The sequence below is a fragment of the Phyllostomus hastatus genome, unplaced genomic scaffold, assembly GCF_019186645.2.
Source record: "Phyllostomus hastatus isolate PE091 unplaced genomic scaffold, TTU_PhHast_1.1 phas_contig_198, whole genome shotgun sequence".
Taxonomy (NCBI): domain Eukaryota; kingdom Metazoa; phylum Chordata; class Mammalia; order Chiroptera; family Phyllostomidae; genus Phyllostomus; species Phyllostomus hastatus.
In genome coordinates this window covers 8,435,806-8,452,023 of record NW_025333715.1, presented here as the reverse complement: position 1 = coordinate 8,452,023, position 16,218 = coordinate 8,435,806, and the positions used below count along the sequence as shown (strand labels likewise).

At 51.6% G+C, this 16,218-nt stretch overlaps 1 protein-coding gene across 2 annotated transcripts in view; it reads right to left on the bottom strand.

The window, feature by feature from the left end:
- MYH9 (myosin heavy chain 9) overlaps window positions 1-12,154 on the bottom strand; it is an 89,020-nt gene extending 76,866 nt beyond the window's left edge. For both annotated transcript variants that reach the window (XM_045834833.1, XM_045834832.1), the window contains exon 1: window positions 11,963-12,154. The gene's annotated coding sequence lies outside the window, so the exon portion shown is untranslated. The remainder of the gene's footprint in view (window positions 1-11,962) is intronic.
- Window positions 12,155-16,218: the final 4,064 nt, after the last annotated feature.

Below are 16,218 nucleotides of genomic sequence, written 5' to 3'. Positions count from 1 at the left end.
AGGCATGGTCCCCAAGAACTGGGTGAGGGTGCCCTCACCCCTGTGAGGGAGGCAGCCCGGGGCCAGTCTACCCCATGGGCCCACTCACGAAAGCACCCTGATCAGAAGAGGAACTCGGGAGCAGGGAGGATGGGAGAGGGATGGAGGCAGAGGTGCTGGCGAGCCAGCCCGCAGGTGGGGGTGGGGGTGGAAGGAGAGCCTCTGAGGGCTGCAGTTGCTGGGGGCCGGCCTTCCACACGCCAGCTCCCCAAAGGGCACCGGAGGCACGTTTCAGAAACCATATTTCGCAGGTGAGGAAGCCGGGGGCTCAAAGCGGTGAGGCACGCTGGTAAAGCTGACCAAGGCCTGCAGGGCTCCTCCCCACACCCAGCGGAAGGACAGAATGTCCCTGAATGAGACAGGCCTCCACTGACACCGCCCCCCCCCGCTCCCTTTTCCCCTGTTGTGGTAAATCATGCCCCCCCCCAAAAAAAAACATGCTTATGTTGATGCCTTAACCCCCAGGAGCCCGGAATGTGATTGTATTTGGAGACAGAGTTTTTAAAGAGGTGAGTGAATTAAAATGAGCCCATTAGGATGGGCCCTAATCCAATGTGACCACTGTCCCTTTAAGAGGAAATGTGGACACGTGGGGGGACACCAAGGATGCTCATGCACAAGGGAACGGCGTGCAGTGAGGCAGCAAGGGCACAGCCATCTGTAAGGCAGGGAGAGAGGCCTCAGAGGAAACCAACTTGCAGCACCTTGACCTTGGACTTGTAGCCTCCTGACCGTGAGAATGCATTTCTGTGGTTTAAGCCACGCCGTGTGTGGTACTCTGCACGACGCCCTCACCTGTGTGTTGCTCTCTTCAGCACCTGCCGCCGCCCTGACCCGCCATGGTGAGTGAGCTTGCTCGTCTGACTGCCAGCATGGAAACTGCAGAGACTTGGGTTGTTTCACTCCACCGGGAAGCCCCAGCACTTGATGCACATTCAATCAACTCGTAAACCGAGTGAAAATGGGATTTAAACCCAGCTGCTGCTTCTAAAGTCACCCACTCCCTTCCCACGCCCGGCAGTCTCCTGCTGCTTTATCTTCTTCCCTACTCTTTGCACCCACCTCTCCTCCTCCAATATAGCTGGTCAAGAATTAAAATTAGCACAAACCCGAAAGATCATCTCTAGCCTATAATCACCACCAAATAATAGTGTAAACAAGGTGACAGAAGGCAAACAAACAAGATACACAGAGGGCCTCACCTCGACCACCAGGGACCCTCTACCACGTGCGGGAACCCCCAGCTTCTGTTTCATCTTCGCACTGATTTTAAGTCAATATGTAAAAAATAAAGTGAGGTTAAGTGCAGGGTTTCTTTTTGGTTTTCTGAGCGTGCACGAACGGGGGGCATGGAGGACCGAGACAGACAGGGCTCTCTCCCAGTCAAACCCCACACCCGAGCGGCCTGGAACTGAGCCAAAGCCCCACTGCAGGTGGGAAAGGGGACTCGGAGGTCGATAAAACCCAAAATACAAACCAGACTGTGCAAGTGTCCCAGTGACCACGACTGGGGCCACGCCCAGACTGCTCTCTCCCGAGGTGGGTGGGATGGGTGACAATAAATAACCTTTGGCTCCTTTCAAAACAAGTGACTTCTCCTGCTCTCCAGGAAGACAGCAGCATTCAGGTCAGGCTCCCTCGAGCCGGGAGCCGGGCTGAGGAAACAGGGACAATGAGGGCTGCAGGGAGGAAAGGACACCGGCAAGGAGGCCATATAACTGGAATGACAAAAATTCCAGAGCAAAGACACTGCATTCCAGTTGCTAGACCCCTGACCACCCACCTTCTCCCCTCCTGCGCTCCCAGCCCACCCCCAAACAGCTCCCTTACCACTGTGAACATCTATGTAACTGCTCAAAAGTAGCCACTAGGATTCTGAAACTTCCTCTTTACAACAAAACTAAACTGTTGCAACTTGTTGCTACAATCCAGCAGGCAGGAGCCACAGCACCACCTAGGTGGCCTGCCAGTAGCTTCTGGACATTTTGGAGGCCACCCCACCCCACCTCACCCCTAGCTGCCTCCTACCGGTGGTCACGGAGGGGTCTCTCTCAGTAGGGCCAGGGGTTATTTTCCCAGCCTCCCTGTTGACAAGGGCCCTGGGAGCCTCTGCCCCCTTACGTCCTCCGGGCTTGTCTCCTGGCCCAGGCCTGTGCAGGAAACTACTCAAGGAGGGGGGCAGGTGGTTGAAGATCTTCCCCCAGTGAGCCCAAAAAGATCTCCCGGATCCACAGGCCTAAGCTTTCTCACCACAAATGACAAAGTGGTTTTACCTGTTTTCCATCAACTCAAATTGGGCATCGAAGCTGCCACTTTCTCCCGGGCTCACCTCTATCACAGCCCCGCTACACCAGAGTGGCATGATCCTTCTCTGGGTCTACACCGGGAGCCCCTTGAGGGCAGGGTCTGTGGTGTCTCGATCGTTCTACATCCTAACCACCTAGCAGCTTCTGGCCTGCAACAGCTACTCAGGATGTATTTGCTCAACAAATTAATTTCCAAGAGTCAATAAAACCTATGGAACTTTATAGCAATGTAAACAGTGGTTCTTCTCTGTGGACCGTAACATGGCCATGAAAATAATAACTGTGGCAATATGGACAGGAAGCCCAGAAAGATGCAAACTGTGGAGGGGGTATGCGACAAATCTTCTTGCCAGCTTTGTCGTCATATTGTTGGTGCTATAAACAATGCCTCCCTTTTTTAAACTTTAAAAGGGGAACTGATTCCAGGAACAACTATGTCTCTCTCAACACTCCATAAAAAAGTCTCATCCCAAGCCCTTCAGCTGGGAACAGCCTGCTGACCACACACCCAGAGCACACACAGGCAGAATTCCCAGCAGCCACGCAGGGGGTTAAGGACCTCAGCGTGGAATCCTGCATTCCCACATTTCCCAGGAAATGGCCCAGAGAAGGAGGTTCTAATGGCCATTTGGGCTCCTTAAAAGGCTGGGAGAGGGGCTCCTGAAGAGAGGAAGTCTTTTATCAGCTGCAGTGACTCAGAGGGCCTCGGCAACCTGAATCATCCCTGAACAAAGCACCACCAGAGTCTGAGCAACTAAACAAGGTCCCGGACCCGCTCCCTACTAGTGCTGTGCCACATCCCTCACTTGCAACCAGCTCTGATGCCGCCTCCTCCAGGAAGCCTTCTCAGACCCTCCTGGGCCCCCAGCACACTGTAGCTGGCAGGACACCATCAGCTCTCGGAATCCGCTTCCTTCACCTCCAAATCCCCCGCACCCAGCCCAGTGCCCAGCACCCAGAGTAAGCTCTGAGGGGCGGTTACTGAATAAAGATGGACAGATGAATGAAGGAAGAAGAAAGGAAGGAAGGAAGGAATGCCAGTTTGTTGGATGCGAGCAGGCTGAGGTCAGGAGGAGCCCGTGGTCAAGATGGCGGCAGGCCCGCTGGCTGGCCGGCTCTCCAGGGAGGACCAGCCAGGGCCCAGCCACCAGCAGGCAGGCACAGCAGCCAGGATTTACACTGCCTGGCTGTGGTCTGTCCACCTGCCCTCCCTTAAGACCAGCCACACACATCTGACAAATGGCTGGCTGAGGTTAAAGGTGAAGTCCGTAGCCAAGGCAACACCTGCAACCTTGCTGTTGAGTAGCCAACTGCACTGGAGAGCAGGAGGCCCCGTTGTGCCGTGGCCCCACGCTCTGCTTCTTTCACTGATTTCCAGTCACGATGAGGAAGGACGCCCCAGGGACCAGGGCAGCCCCTCACTACCAAGCCCAGGAGTGACGGACGGGCATCTACAAGGTCACACTGGGGTCTGGAGTCAGAGCACCTGCGTTTGAATCCCTGGTCAGTCTCCATATCTATAAAGTGGGCATAATTTCCTCCCTCATCATGAGAATGAGGGAGGAAATGAGGTAAAAGCACTGGCACAATAAAATTTGTTATTATTACTATTGCTATTATTAGCAGAGCCAGGAGGCCTTCAGCCCAGACATCCTGATCCCCACCCAGTGAGTGCCCTTCCCCCCAGAGCCTCTTCCCTTCCTGCCCACCATCCCCACCTGCCCTCCTCCTGCCGGGCAGTGCCAGCCTCCACTCGGGAGGCTCAGAAGTCCCCAGCCACTCGGTGCAGCAGGGGCCCGCCTCCTGTGGCAGACTCCTCCCAGTGTCCCTGCCACATGCGAGGGTAAGGCTGCAGAGCACAAGGACGGCCTCTGCATCCATCCCCCTGCAGCCCAGCGAGCAGACGCAGTGGTCTGCAGTGCGGGCCACACAGCAGGAGCCCAAGGAGTCTCTGCTATTGACTTGGCAAAGACATGTGAGGTAAATAATGGGCTCTTCAATGTTTCAAAACTAGACAAAAACTTTTCAGTGGCTCCTTGCCACCACCTTTCTCGCCCCAGAGATTTCCAGACAAGTTCCTTGCATCCGCATTTTCTGCAGTGGAGAGATCACTAACTGAATGGCATCCTAAAGCTTCGCCTGGGCCTCCGTGTCCCCAGGCCTACAGGCACCGCTGAGAACTGAACTCCACTCACACTACAAGGACGGTGGCGGGGGGCGGGGGGGGGGGGGTCCCAACTCTGAGCCAGGCTCTGGGCGAGAACCTGGGACCCAGGGAGGAAGAAAGACCCCACCTGTGGTCTGCAGGTCTGTCCTCACAGTCCCGTGGGTTCTAAAATCTTCCCCCGCCCCTTCCAGACCAGTTAGATTAAGTCCCAAAACTGTTCCAAGTGCCTCATCTTTATGTTTATCAGACAGGAAGCTGCCTTCTCCAGCCCAGTGACTTCATGCAAAACACAGGAAACTCGGTGGCTTTTGAACACAGACGACTCTAAATAAAGGTGCCTCTGCTGCTTTGTAACAGCCCTTTTTAAAAATGCCTAAGCCAGCTCATAGCCGGCTCCGACGTAACAGGCTGAGTGGTTTTGTGTGGTAAGAAGAATGCAAAGGTTGCAGGCCTTGAAAACCTCGGCATCCGAGCCCAGAAAATCTTTTGGCAGGTTCCTCAGTTATCTTAAGTCACCATACCTTTGTTGGCGGTATGGGAACAGGCTTGCTGGACAAATTTCAACTCTTCAAAACCTGAACATATATTTTCTACGGTCTGATGATGGTGATAACATAAAAAGAAAAAAAAAGTGGGAGGGGGAGAGAGAAAAAACTGCACCGCCTTAGATATATTTATGTGTGAATTGCAGCAAGCCTAAAAAGGCAGGGATCTCCACGTTGCAGACGCAGCGACGGAGGCTCCAGTGTGGCAGGAGAAAAGGCGAGGCCGGGTCCCAGTTCTACCTGACCCCAAGGCTCTCGTGGTGTTGGCCCCTCTGCTGCGGGTCTCAGACTGAAAATACAACCAAACGATCATCCCAGACAGCGATGTTCAACCTTTTTCATCTCATGGCACACATAAAGTCATTACTAACATTCTGCAGCACACCAAAAAAATATATTTTTTGCTGATCTGACCAAAAAAAGGTATAATTCTGATTCACTCACACCGGATGGCTACTGTGTTGGGTGTTGTCTTTTTCATTTGGCAACCCTCGGGAAAGGAGGTCAGCGCCGCTGACTAAAGAGTCAGGTACCGCATGCTTTAAAAGTCCTTGCGGCACGCCAACCAAAAATCACTTCTCCGAGACATGAAATGACTTGAAATTACTAGAAGGGAGGACTAGCTGAGGGACACCGGGCTCCCAGCACGGCCCTCCCTGCTGCCTGACCCTCCCCGACGTGAGATATTGATTTTTGAGCTGTGGGAACTTTCGGCCTAAACGGCCCTGTCCAGCTGGAAGAAGTTCAGAGAAACCCAAAACACCTCCCACCCCCTTTCTTAACCCTAGTGCTCACCCCCAAAAAAAGAAAAAGACTAAGGGTGTGGAAGAACAGACTCTTGAGGAAAGATTAAAGGAGCTAAGTATGTGTTACTTGGCTAAACAGCACATAAAAGGGATGATAACAGTTCAAAACCACTTTTAAATGAGGCCACATGATTTTGAGTGAAAGGCACTGGGGGTGGGTGAAACCGGGGGGGCCCAAAGCTTTCTTCTACCCCAAAGCTTTCTTCTACCGGTTGACAGGTAAGCTCCGGCAAAGCACTCCTTCCCTAATGGAGGGCAGGGGCACGGGCAGGGGGATTACACTGTCCCAAAGATCCCTACCAGTGCAAACATTCTCTAATTCTTAGTCCGTTCATAGGGAGATTTTACTGTTTTGCCGATTTTTCTTTTAAGCAGGGTGTCATTTAGAATGAGTTAAAACGAAAGGAAAAGAAATCTTAAGACTCAAGTTCCCAAAATGTAAATACCCATGGAAGTAAGAGAGGGACCTCCCTCAGAGGCCCCTGGTCCTCGGGGTAGTCCCGCAGGGCCAAGGACTTGAGGGTGGGGGAAGATCAACTCCACCTTCAACTTCTCCAAAGGCCCAGCCCAACCTGCCCAGGCAGGAAGCCACACCCTTCGGTGGCAACTTCCGGAAGGACCTGCAAGCCTCCCTCCAGCCTCAGCCTCAGCCTCAGCCTCAGTGGGAAGGGCCCTAATGGAGTAGCCAACAGGGCTGAAGAAGAAGGTAGCCCAGAAGACGTCCACGTGGGAAATGCAAGGTCAGGCTGGGGAGAAGCCCCGAGAAGGCCTTGCCCTCAGCCAAAGGCCAGCCAAGAGCCTCTTCTGGGCACCCCTGCCCAGGGGCCAGGATGTTGTGTCCCATTCGAGGAGCTGAATCACCTCGGGCTTGAGAAACTAGTCAGCAGAATGAGGGCCTGACAAATTCCAACAGAGAGGCCAGCCTGTTACTTTTTAAAGAGACGTGCATCAGACACAAGAGGGCAGCTCCCCTCCTGCCTCCCAAATATCTGGTACCATCAAGAGCACGAGGGGCAGGTGGGGGCTGGGGGGCAGTGAGGGATGGGGGTACATGCCAGCATTCAGCCTTCAGCCCCATGTGCTGGCCGGCCCATTTTAGACCCAGGCTCATTCTCTACACTCGTGTGACTCATGCCGTTCCTCCAGGAGGCCCAGAGGCTGCCTGGCAGGGACACAGGCCTGGCCAAGACCCTGAAGGGGTCTTCCGCCACCTTTGCCACGGAAAAGAACCGGCAGCAAGCAGAGCCGGCAGCCTCTCCAAAACCCACACCACGCAAGACCAAGATGCTCCTCATTGAGAAGGGGATGGGGTTCGAAGCACCCTTCTAATCCCATTTCCAGGAATGTGGGCTTTTCCACTGTTAATACAGCAGATGCCTGGGGGATAACTGGGGAAGGAGTAGGAAGGGGCACGTTAGTGGCTGCAATGACCCCAAGTTTAGAGGACCCAAGAGAATAAAGGCCTGGTGTAGACTTCTGGTCAGGGTGGACTCCCCAGGAAAGGACCCCAGGTGACTGGGTGCCAAGGGAACTGTGGGGAATCTGGCAAAAGGTTACGCTGAAATACTTTCCAGACACATACTGTGGGGGTTCCTTTTCTCGTCCAGCAAAGAAAAAGCAATCATCTACCATTTTCCAGGCTAGGAGGGAGTGGATCAGAGTAGACATTTGTTTAAGGGGTTACTCTGGTGACAATGTGACATCATGGAGAAGAAAACAGGACCCAGAAATGTTCCAACCACAACAGCAAGTCAGTCCATTTTTAAAACCTTCCCTCCTGCCTCGCACACAGTAGGCACTCAGTGTGAAACTTGGAATCTGGAGCAATGCATTTTAAAGCTGAGACCTACAAGACTGGCCGGCCAACCCCCTTATTTGTATAGGTAATAAAGATAAGAGAAGTTTAAATTTGTGATGATTTAAGGGCCATATACATAAAAAGGCATTTAATGAAAAGGAATACCCACCCCCCACTGTACTTCCTGGGTCCCCAGAAGAGGCAACCACCATGACCAAAGTCTCCGTGTCTTCCCAGGCACCAGGCCAAAGCGACCCAGCACGTTTCACACGGAGGGACCACCATGCATACTTGTCGTCTCTCTAGCTTTTCCACTTGTAATATATCCCGGAGAGCACGGCCTCTCCGTCCAGACAGACCAGCTTCATTTCTTAACAGGCTGCAAGGGCTGCCGCTGCACAGCTGTGTCAGGATTTATTCGACCCTTCGAATGGACAGTGACCCTGCTTCCCGTCTCCGTCTATGGTTATGCTGCAAACACTATCACGGACATTTCCTTTTGCACATGAGTTTGTCTGTGGGGTGCATTCCTAGAATTCAGACAGAAGGACTGACTAGCCTTGGACAGACACAGCCAAACTACCTTCAAAAAGGCGAATGGTTACAACTCATGCTCCCATCGATAGGGCATGAGAGTGCCTAAGAAACTGAACCATCTTGGAGAAATTAAAATTAATGGATTTTTCAGTCCCCCAGCCCTCTTGTGCATAATCAGCAGTCTCGTAAACCAGTGTGATGTCTTTGTAGATGATAAGGGCACTTTCGACCAACATCAAATGTTCTCGCAGGTACGGCTAGAAGCCAGGTCTCCAGACACCCAAGGTTCTTCCTGTGCCAGCCTTGGTTACATCCCAGATCATGGGAAACCGTGTTTTAGAGTTAAAACTGCAGTTAGTCCACGCATCTCCTGCCCAGGCCAGGGCCCTGACTGAAATGAGACTGCCCAGCACAAGTGCATGACCAAGTGCATCTGAAAGCATCAGCAGACAGGCCCCAGAACCACCTGCAGTTTTACCACTTAGGTTTCACAGTGCTGCACACACACATACGCACACACTCACACACCTTCTCAGAAGTACAAAGAGCACTGAGCCAGGAGCCAGGAAAACCATCTACCCCTCCTCGTCTCTTTCCAACCCTGACAGCCCAGGGAATTAAGACTGAACAATTATGTATTTTCTGAAAAGCTTCACAAAGCCACTTTACATTCCTTACATGGGCCCTTTACGTACCTTATGTGTTTTAACTCTCACTTCTAACCCTGCACGGTAGAAGTCCTGATTCCCACGCAGGTTATGTGACTTGTCTAAAGTCACAGAGCTAGTACCTGGCAGGTTCAGGACGGGAATCCTGTTCCAAAACTCACAACCACACAACTCCCAGCTCGGAGAGTGGGAACGCCGTCAGTCACAGGAGGGCTCCATCCTGTCGTCGCCAGAAAACCTGCGCCCAGGGGCTCAGCGCACCAAGGGTTAAGGCCCGGGTGGAGAGTCAGGGACTCTGGGACTGCACAAAGAGAAAAAGCACTTCCTGCCCCTGAGGCAGAGATGCTGTGTTGTGCTCAGCAAATTAGGACGTTTGTTTAATTAGGAGGACACACAGATTTTGTTATTCTAAATATTTCTGGAACATGATGCTTGAGAGGAAGCTGCTAAGGCTTGGATTTTTTTTTTTCTTTTTCCTTTGCTTTGGGTTTCTTTCTCCCCCAAGAGAAGGGTAGGGCCCTGCCTCTGAGGAAAACAACCGCCAACCCCTCCTCTCCTTTTGAAATAAGATGTCAAGCTGGTAAGGGCTGTCTTAAGTACTTTACTGCAGGATTAGCGACAAAGAGGAAATGAAGAAAGCACAGGCCAGCCTGGCTGCTAGCAATACCCTACCAGGCTACACAACAATGCTGCATTTTTCGAGTGTGCTTCTCTCCTTTTAAAAAGCTAACAGATCCTTGTTTTGTTTTTTCTGGAGCAAGAACAGGCGACAGGCAGGCTGTGATTAACATGCATCCTTCATCCTGCAAGAGGGAAGTTGTCCCATCTCCAACCCTGAGGTTAAAAGTTTAAAAATAAAAATCAGAATTCCAAGGCCCTGACCCTCTGTTTCCTCTCTCGTCGCGTGCCCTTCAGACAGGCAGCCCCACTGAACGCACCTCTCGGGCGGCCCTTCCCCGAGCAGAGCCTGCCAATCCGGGCGCCTGCATCTGCCAGCACCTGGACCTGCCCACAGGCACTGCCAGGACTTGCTGAATGTGAAGAGTAGAGCTCTTTGGTGTCACCCCGCAGCCATGTGGGGGGCACGGCGGCTCTCAAATTACACTGAGCAATCTCTTGACGCTTTTAATTACCCCTCAATTACCCACTAAATGAGTCCTCACTTTCCAACACCCAGTGCTTGTCCTCCGTTCTGCAAACCTGCAATGTGCTCCCTCCTCCAGGCAGCTTCCCTCCTGGCCCCAGACAGAAGTGGCCCCTCTCGGAATTCCTGGAGTCCTTTGTCTATGGCATGCTTGCGACACGCATCAGAGGCTGCCTTTGTATTTCAGTCACTGGGCCACTATTTCCTCTTGAGGACTGTAAACTCCTCAAAGGCAGAGGCCTAAGGATCTCCCCAGGAAGGGATGGCTCCTTTCTCCCAATCCCCATGACTCACAGCACCTTTCTGGGGTCTCTGTCATCCTCGCCTCACACTGGAGTCATCTACGGATTTGTCTCAGCGCTCCCCTAAGTGCCCAAGGGCAGGGACCAGGTCTTACTCAACCTCACATCCCCCACCACCTGGCAGAGTCCCTGGCACACAGAAGCCAGTTAAATATTTGCTCAATTACACATCTGTGTACCCTCCCCCACCCGACCACTAGCAGCCTTGAATATAAACTAACATTAATCGAGTGATTGGCCAAACAAGCCTTAAAGCGGCCTCTCTCCTTACCAAACAGGTAATAAACCACCAGGTGAGTTAGCAGGCGGGCCTCGGACAGTGAAATCAGAAATGGTCACAGTGCCGCAGGAAGGAGCTAAAGCTCTTCCCCTTCCCCAGTTACTCAACAGTTACTTTGAAATCTTGTCAAACCCAGAAGAGAGCGGTGGACGGAGAAGTGGCCCTGCGACGGAAGCCGCCGGTCTCCAGGACCTGGGTGGGGGCTGGGTGGGGCCGCAGACAGCAGCCCTGGCACTCACCCCGCCGCCACTTCAAGACAGCCAGCAGCCTTGTCCTGGAGGACAGTCCGTTTCGAGGGGCTTCGAGGGGCGAGGGACAGAAGAGGGATACGGTCCTGCCCTGGGCGTGGTCCCAGGGCTGGATGGGGTGAAGACCCCTCCCTGCACAGGGACGAGGGGGTTGGGAGGGGTGTAGAAAACCCCGGATCTGACCCACAAAGGAACGATTAATAGCCCGGGCCTGCCTAGTCCTAAAGGCACAGGACCCAGACCCCCCAGGTGCGGCGGCATCAGGTGCGCGCCTGGGCGGCACGGAGGGCTGCGGGCACTCCCGGGCCTTCCTCTCCCAGGAGGAAGTCCCAAGTCAAAGGCCGAGGGGCTACTGGAGAGCAGGGAAGTCTTTGCTGCCTCGCAACCCGGTGCCCGCCTTGTCCCTCTTTTCCACGTGCCCACTCGCACCTCGCGGGTCCCCTCCTCCGCCAGCCCGCTCGCAGCCGGGCGAATGAGGAAGTCGCGCGCGGAGGGCGGAAACCGAGCCGAGAGCAATGTCTGCGGCAGGGTGGCCCGATTCTGACTCAGGAGGACGCCCTGACAGCTGCCCAACGGTCCCCGCCTGCCCGTTACCTCCTTTTCGAAAAGGCCTAGAAACTTCCAAAGGAACCGCAGCCCCGGGCCCCCCACCTGGTCCTCATCCCTCTGGGTCCAATGGACACACCGGCTCCCCGGAAGGGGTTAAAAAGTTTGCCCAACTTGGGCACTGGGCGAGGCGAGGGCGGGGCGCGCGCCCCGGCAGCAGGGGGAGGTCGAGGCTCCCGGGTGCCCCGCCGCGAGAGTGCGCTGGGCAGGGGTGGGGGTTGGGGAAGATGAAGGGTTTCCGGGGAGCGCTGGCCACGAAGCGTTTCCTCTGCTCCCCGAGGCCGCGCTTCCAGCGGCGCCTTCCCGGAGCATCCGCGTAGGGGTCCCGGTGCCCCTCAGGAAGGATGCGGTATCCCCGCCCGGCCCCGCAGCGTTCCCGCCCGCCCGCGCCTGTCGCCGGCCACGCCGGGGCCGAGAACTACACGTCGGCCCGCCTTGCCCCAGACGCCGCGCGTCCCGTCCCCGCCGTCCCCGCCCGCCTGCCCCTGTCGGGACAGGCTGATGAGGCTCACTTACCTGAACCTGGATGTGCCCCGGGGAACAGGCGCTGCTTCTCCCGAGAAGGCTTTCTCGAGCGCTCGGGCGACGGCGGAGTGGGGCGAGCGCGCGAGGCGGGAGCTCCAGCAGGTCAGCCTGGCTCAGTCTTCGGTGCCCTGCCCAGGAACCGCGGTGATCTGCGCGCCTCACCGCACCCAGCCCCACCGCCTTCCCGCCACGCCCCGCCCTCTCAGCCGCCAGCCCATTCCGCGCCCAGCACCGCCTCCGAGGCGAGGAGGAGCCTGGACAGACGATGCCGCCCTCCAGGATGTCGCACCCACTCCAACCCGTTCCAGGCCTTGATGGACGGACATCTTGACCTATGGGAATGGTGGGAGGAGCCTCTGTGCCCAGAGGGGTGGAGATTCATCCTCTCCAACTCTCCACCCTCTCCACCTACCCTCCCGCTTCCTAGGCGGGAGCCCCGCCTCCAAGGGCGGTTCCAACGGACAGCCGAGTTCTAGGAGAGGATTGACACAGAGAGAGTCCAATCGGAAGAAAGAAGCTCTCAGTCACTTCAGAGCCGGGATGTTGGTGCATTGCCGGGTTGCGGGTGAGGCCGGGCGGGAGCTGCCTGGGAAGGTCTGGGATTCTGACACCCCGCCCTGCGAACTCTCTTCCTTGACGCATGTCATCCCACCAGAACGGATTATTAAGTACCATATATGGAAAAAAGTACTATTTTACATAATTATGATGGCTGTGGGGCGGACCAGGACCCGGCCCCGGACTCCTTGTGGGCGCCCTGAGTTCGACTCCTGCGCGTCTCCTCCATAGACTGGGCACACCTGCCTTCCTTCTTTCAGCCTCGAGACATTTGCTCCAGCCGGGTTCCCTCTGCCTGGAATGCCCTTCCAAGCCTCTCTGGCTCTACATGTTAATTCGCACATTTCCCTTTTAGGTGTTTGTTACAAAATGTTTTCTTGATTTGAAGTTGTTGTTTTTTTTCTGCTTGTCTTTTAATCCATCTGGAATTTATGTAGTTTTCGGAGGAAGAAATCAAATGTAATTTTTGTAACAGCCGGTACATCATTTCTTCCACTGATTTCAGGTACCACCTTCATCACCTACCTAACTCTTACATGTGTGCATCTGTTTCTGAGTGGTATCCATTGATCTTCCTGTGTGTTCCACGATACTTCAATGTTGGTAGTTTTTTTCAATACATTTTATATCTAAAAGGGCAACCTTTTCATTACTTTTCCATTTAGAATGTTCTTCCTATCACAACTAAACTACTCTTCCAAATGAACTTCAGAAAAAAAGTTTATGATCTAAAGGTAAAAGAAAACTGGGAAAAAGATTTTGCAACGCTGTAACAAAGAATTACTATTAACAATATATTAAAAAGCTTTTCTCGGTCCATAAGAAAACAAACAGTGCTAGGTCAATGGTTAGGGTCAAGGTTAGGGTTAGGGTTAGATCCATATGTGGAAACATGAATCTTGACCTTCCTACCATTGATAGAAATAGTTTAGGATGAATCAGAAACATAAATGTGGAAAGCAAACAATAAAACTTCTAGAAGAAAGCTTAGGGGAATATTTTCATGACCTTAAAGTAGACACAAATTTCTCAAAAAAGACCCCAAAAGTATAAACCATAAAAGATTGAACTTGACTAAAATTAAGAAGTGCTTTTCATCAAAGACACATATGTGAAAGCAAGTGAAAAATCAAACCATAGACTGGGAGAAAACATTTGTAATACATAGATATAACAAAGGACATGTATCCAGAATTTATCAAAAACATCACTAAGAAGACAACAGACAATGTGATTTTTTTCCAATGGGCAAGGATTTGAATGAACACTGTATAAAATAGAACATCTAATTAGCCATTAAGCGAATGAAAAAGGTGCTAGATATCATTAGCTATCACAGAATGCAAATTAAAACCACAATGAGACAGCACCATCAATCCCCCATCAGAGTGACTAAACTTAAGATACCAGGTGTCAGTAAGGCTGGGAAGCTACTGGAACTGTCATACATTGCTTGTGGGAGTGTATGTTCCTAAACTGCTCTGGGAAAGTATTTGGCTGCACCTGCTGAAGTCGAATGTACATGTGCGCCCTGTGATCCAGCGATTCTGCTCTTGAGTAATACACAACAGACATGAGTGTGTAGGCCCAACAAAGGCATGTACCAAAATGTTCATGGCAGCTTCACATGGCCAAAAATTAGGAGAAACATCTATAAATGGTAAAATGGAGAAGCTGATTATGTCCATGCAATTGACTACTACACAGAAATACAAAAGAACAAACTAGTGTTACATGGGAACAACAGGATGACTCAAATGTCCGTGAAGTGCTGAATGGATGGATAAACAAAATGTGGCAAATCCATGCAATGGAACATTGTTCAGCAATATAAAGGAACGAACTACTAATACGGACTACAACATGGATGACCTTTAAAAACACGCTAAGTGAAAGGAGCCAGTCATAAAAGGCCACTTGCTGCACAATTTTATATACATGAAATGTCCAGAATAGGCAAATCTATAGAGACAGAATATAGATTTGTGGTTGCCAGAGGCTGGGGAGAGGAAAAAATGGGAAGTTACTGCTAATGGGTATAAAGAGTATTTATGAGGCAATGAAAGTGTTCTGAGTTTAGATCATGGGGATGATTACACAATGCTGCGAATACACTTTAAAAAACACTGAATTGGCCCTGGCTGGTGTTGCTCAGTGGATTGAGCGAGGGCTGCGAACCAAAGCGTCACAGGTTGGATTCCCAGTCAGGGTACATGCCTGGGTTGCAGGCCATGACCCCCAGCAACCGCACATTGATGTTTCTCTCTCTCTCTTTCTCCCTCCCTTCCCTCTCTAAAAATAAATAAATAAAATCTTAAAAAAAAGATTTGTCCATGTGGTTAGTAGCATATGTAAAAATGTCCTTCTTTTCTAATGCTGAATAATATTTCATTGTACAACACACCACAGTTTGCTTATCCGTTCACCCATTTACGGACGCTTATGTTGCTTCCGTGTTGTAGCTGTTACAAATAAAGCCACTATGAACATGGTGTACAAATACCTCTTCGAGACTTGGCTTTCACTTCTTTGGGGTGTATACCGACAGGTGGAAGTGCTGGGTCAGACAGCAATTCCAGTTTTAATTTTTTTGAGAAACCACCATATTGTTTTCCATAGCAGCTGTAACCATTTTACCTTCTCACTAACAGTGCCCAAGGATTTCACTTTCTCCAAATCCTCACCAACACTTGTCTTTGGGGGCTTTGTTTCGTTCTGCTTTTGACAGCACCCATCCCAGTTGGTATGAAGGGGTATCTCACTGTGGTTTTCACTGGCATTTCCGTAATGGTTATTGATGTTGAGCATCTTCTCACGTGCGTATCGGCCATTTGTATACCTTTCTTCGAGCGATGTCTATTCAAGTCCTTTGCCCATTTTTTGAATGGAGTTGTTTGGGGTTTTTTGTTATGGAATTTTAGGAGTTCTCTGTTTATTCTGGATACTACTCTGTCATCAGATGTATGACTTGCAAGCACTTCTCCCATGCTCTGGGTTGCATTTTTTCTCTATTCCTACTACATTCTGATGCGCAAAAGCTTTTAACTTTCACGAAGTCCAATTTTTCTTTTGTTGCACATGCGCTTCAGTCTTTTTGTTTTAATCCACAGAATGTTTTATGATGAAGTAATACATCCTAGACTAGACACAGAATATCTTTGGAAAAATATACAAGGAGCTAGTAACATTGGCTGTTTTCAGAAGAACTGATTGGCTGGGAAATAGTGGTAGAAGAGGGACAATTTTCACTGAAAAAAAAAACTTATATCTCTTAACTTTAGACTCCTATGAGTTATTTTCTCTACTTAAATGAATCTGATTTAAATAGGAAGGCACAGGCTACACATTTTAACAAATATACAAATAATACACATCTATTTTTTTAAGTTAGAAAATACTTTAAAAGCCTGAAGAAAAACACCTAAGTCACCTCTAGTTCTATTGCTAAAGATTCTGAGCGTGTTTCCCTCTCATTCAGAGCCCAACGACGAACTCCCACCCTCCCAGTTCTTGCCAAACCTGTCTGCATGCCTGGCGGCAGTTCTGCTCACATTTCTGGCTTCTCCATGACAAATGGGCTCAAACCCAGAGGCCTCCCCAGTCCTCCCTCTTCCCTGGTCCAGGTGCCTCTCACCCCCGTCTCACCCAGCCCTCCTTCCTTTCTCCTGGTCCTCTCCTCAAACCATCAA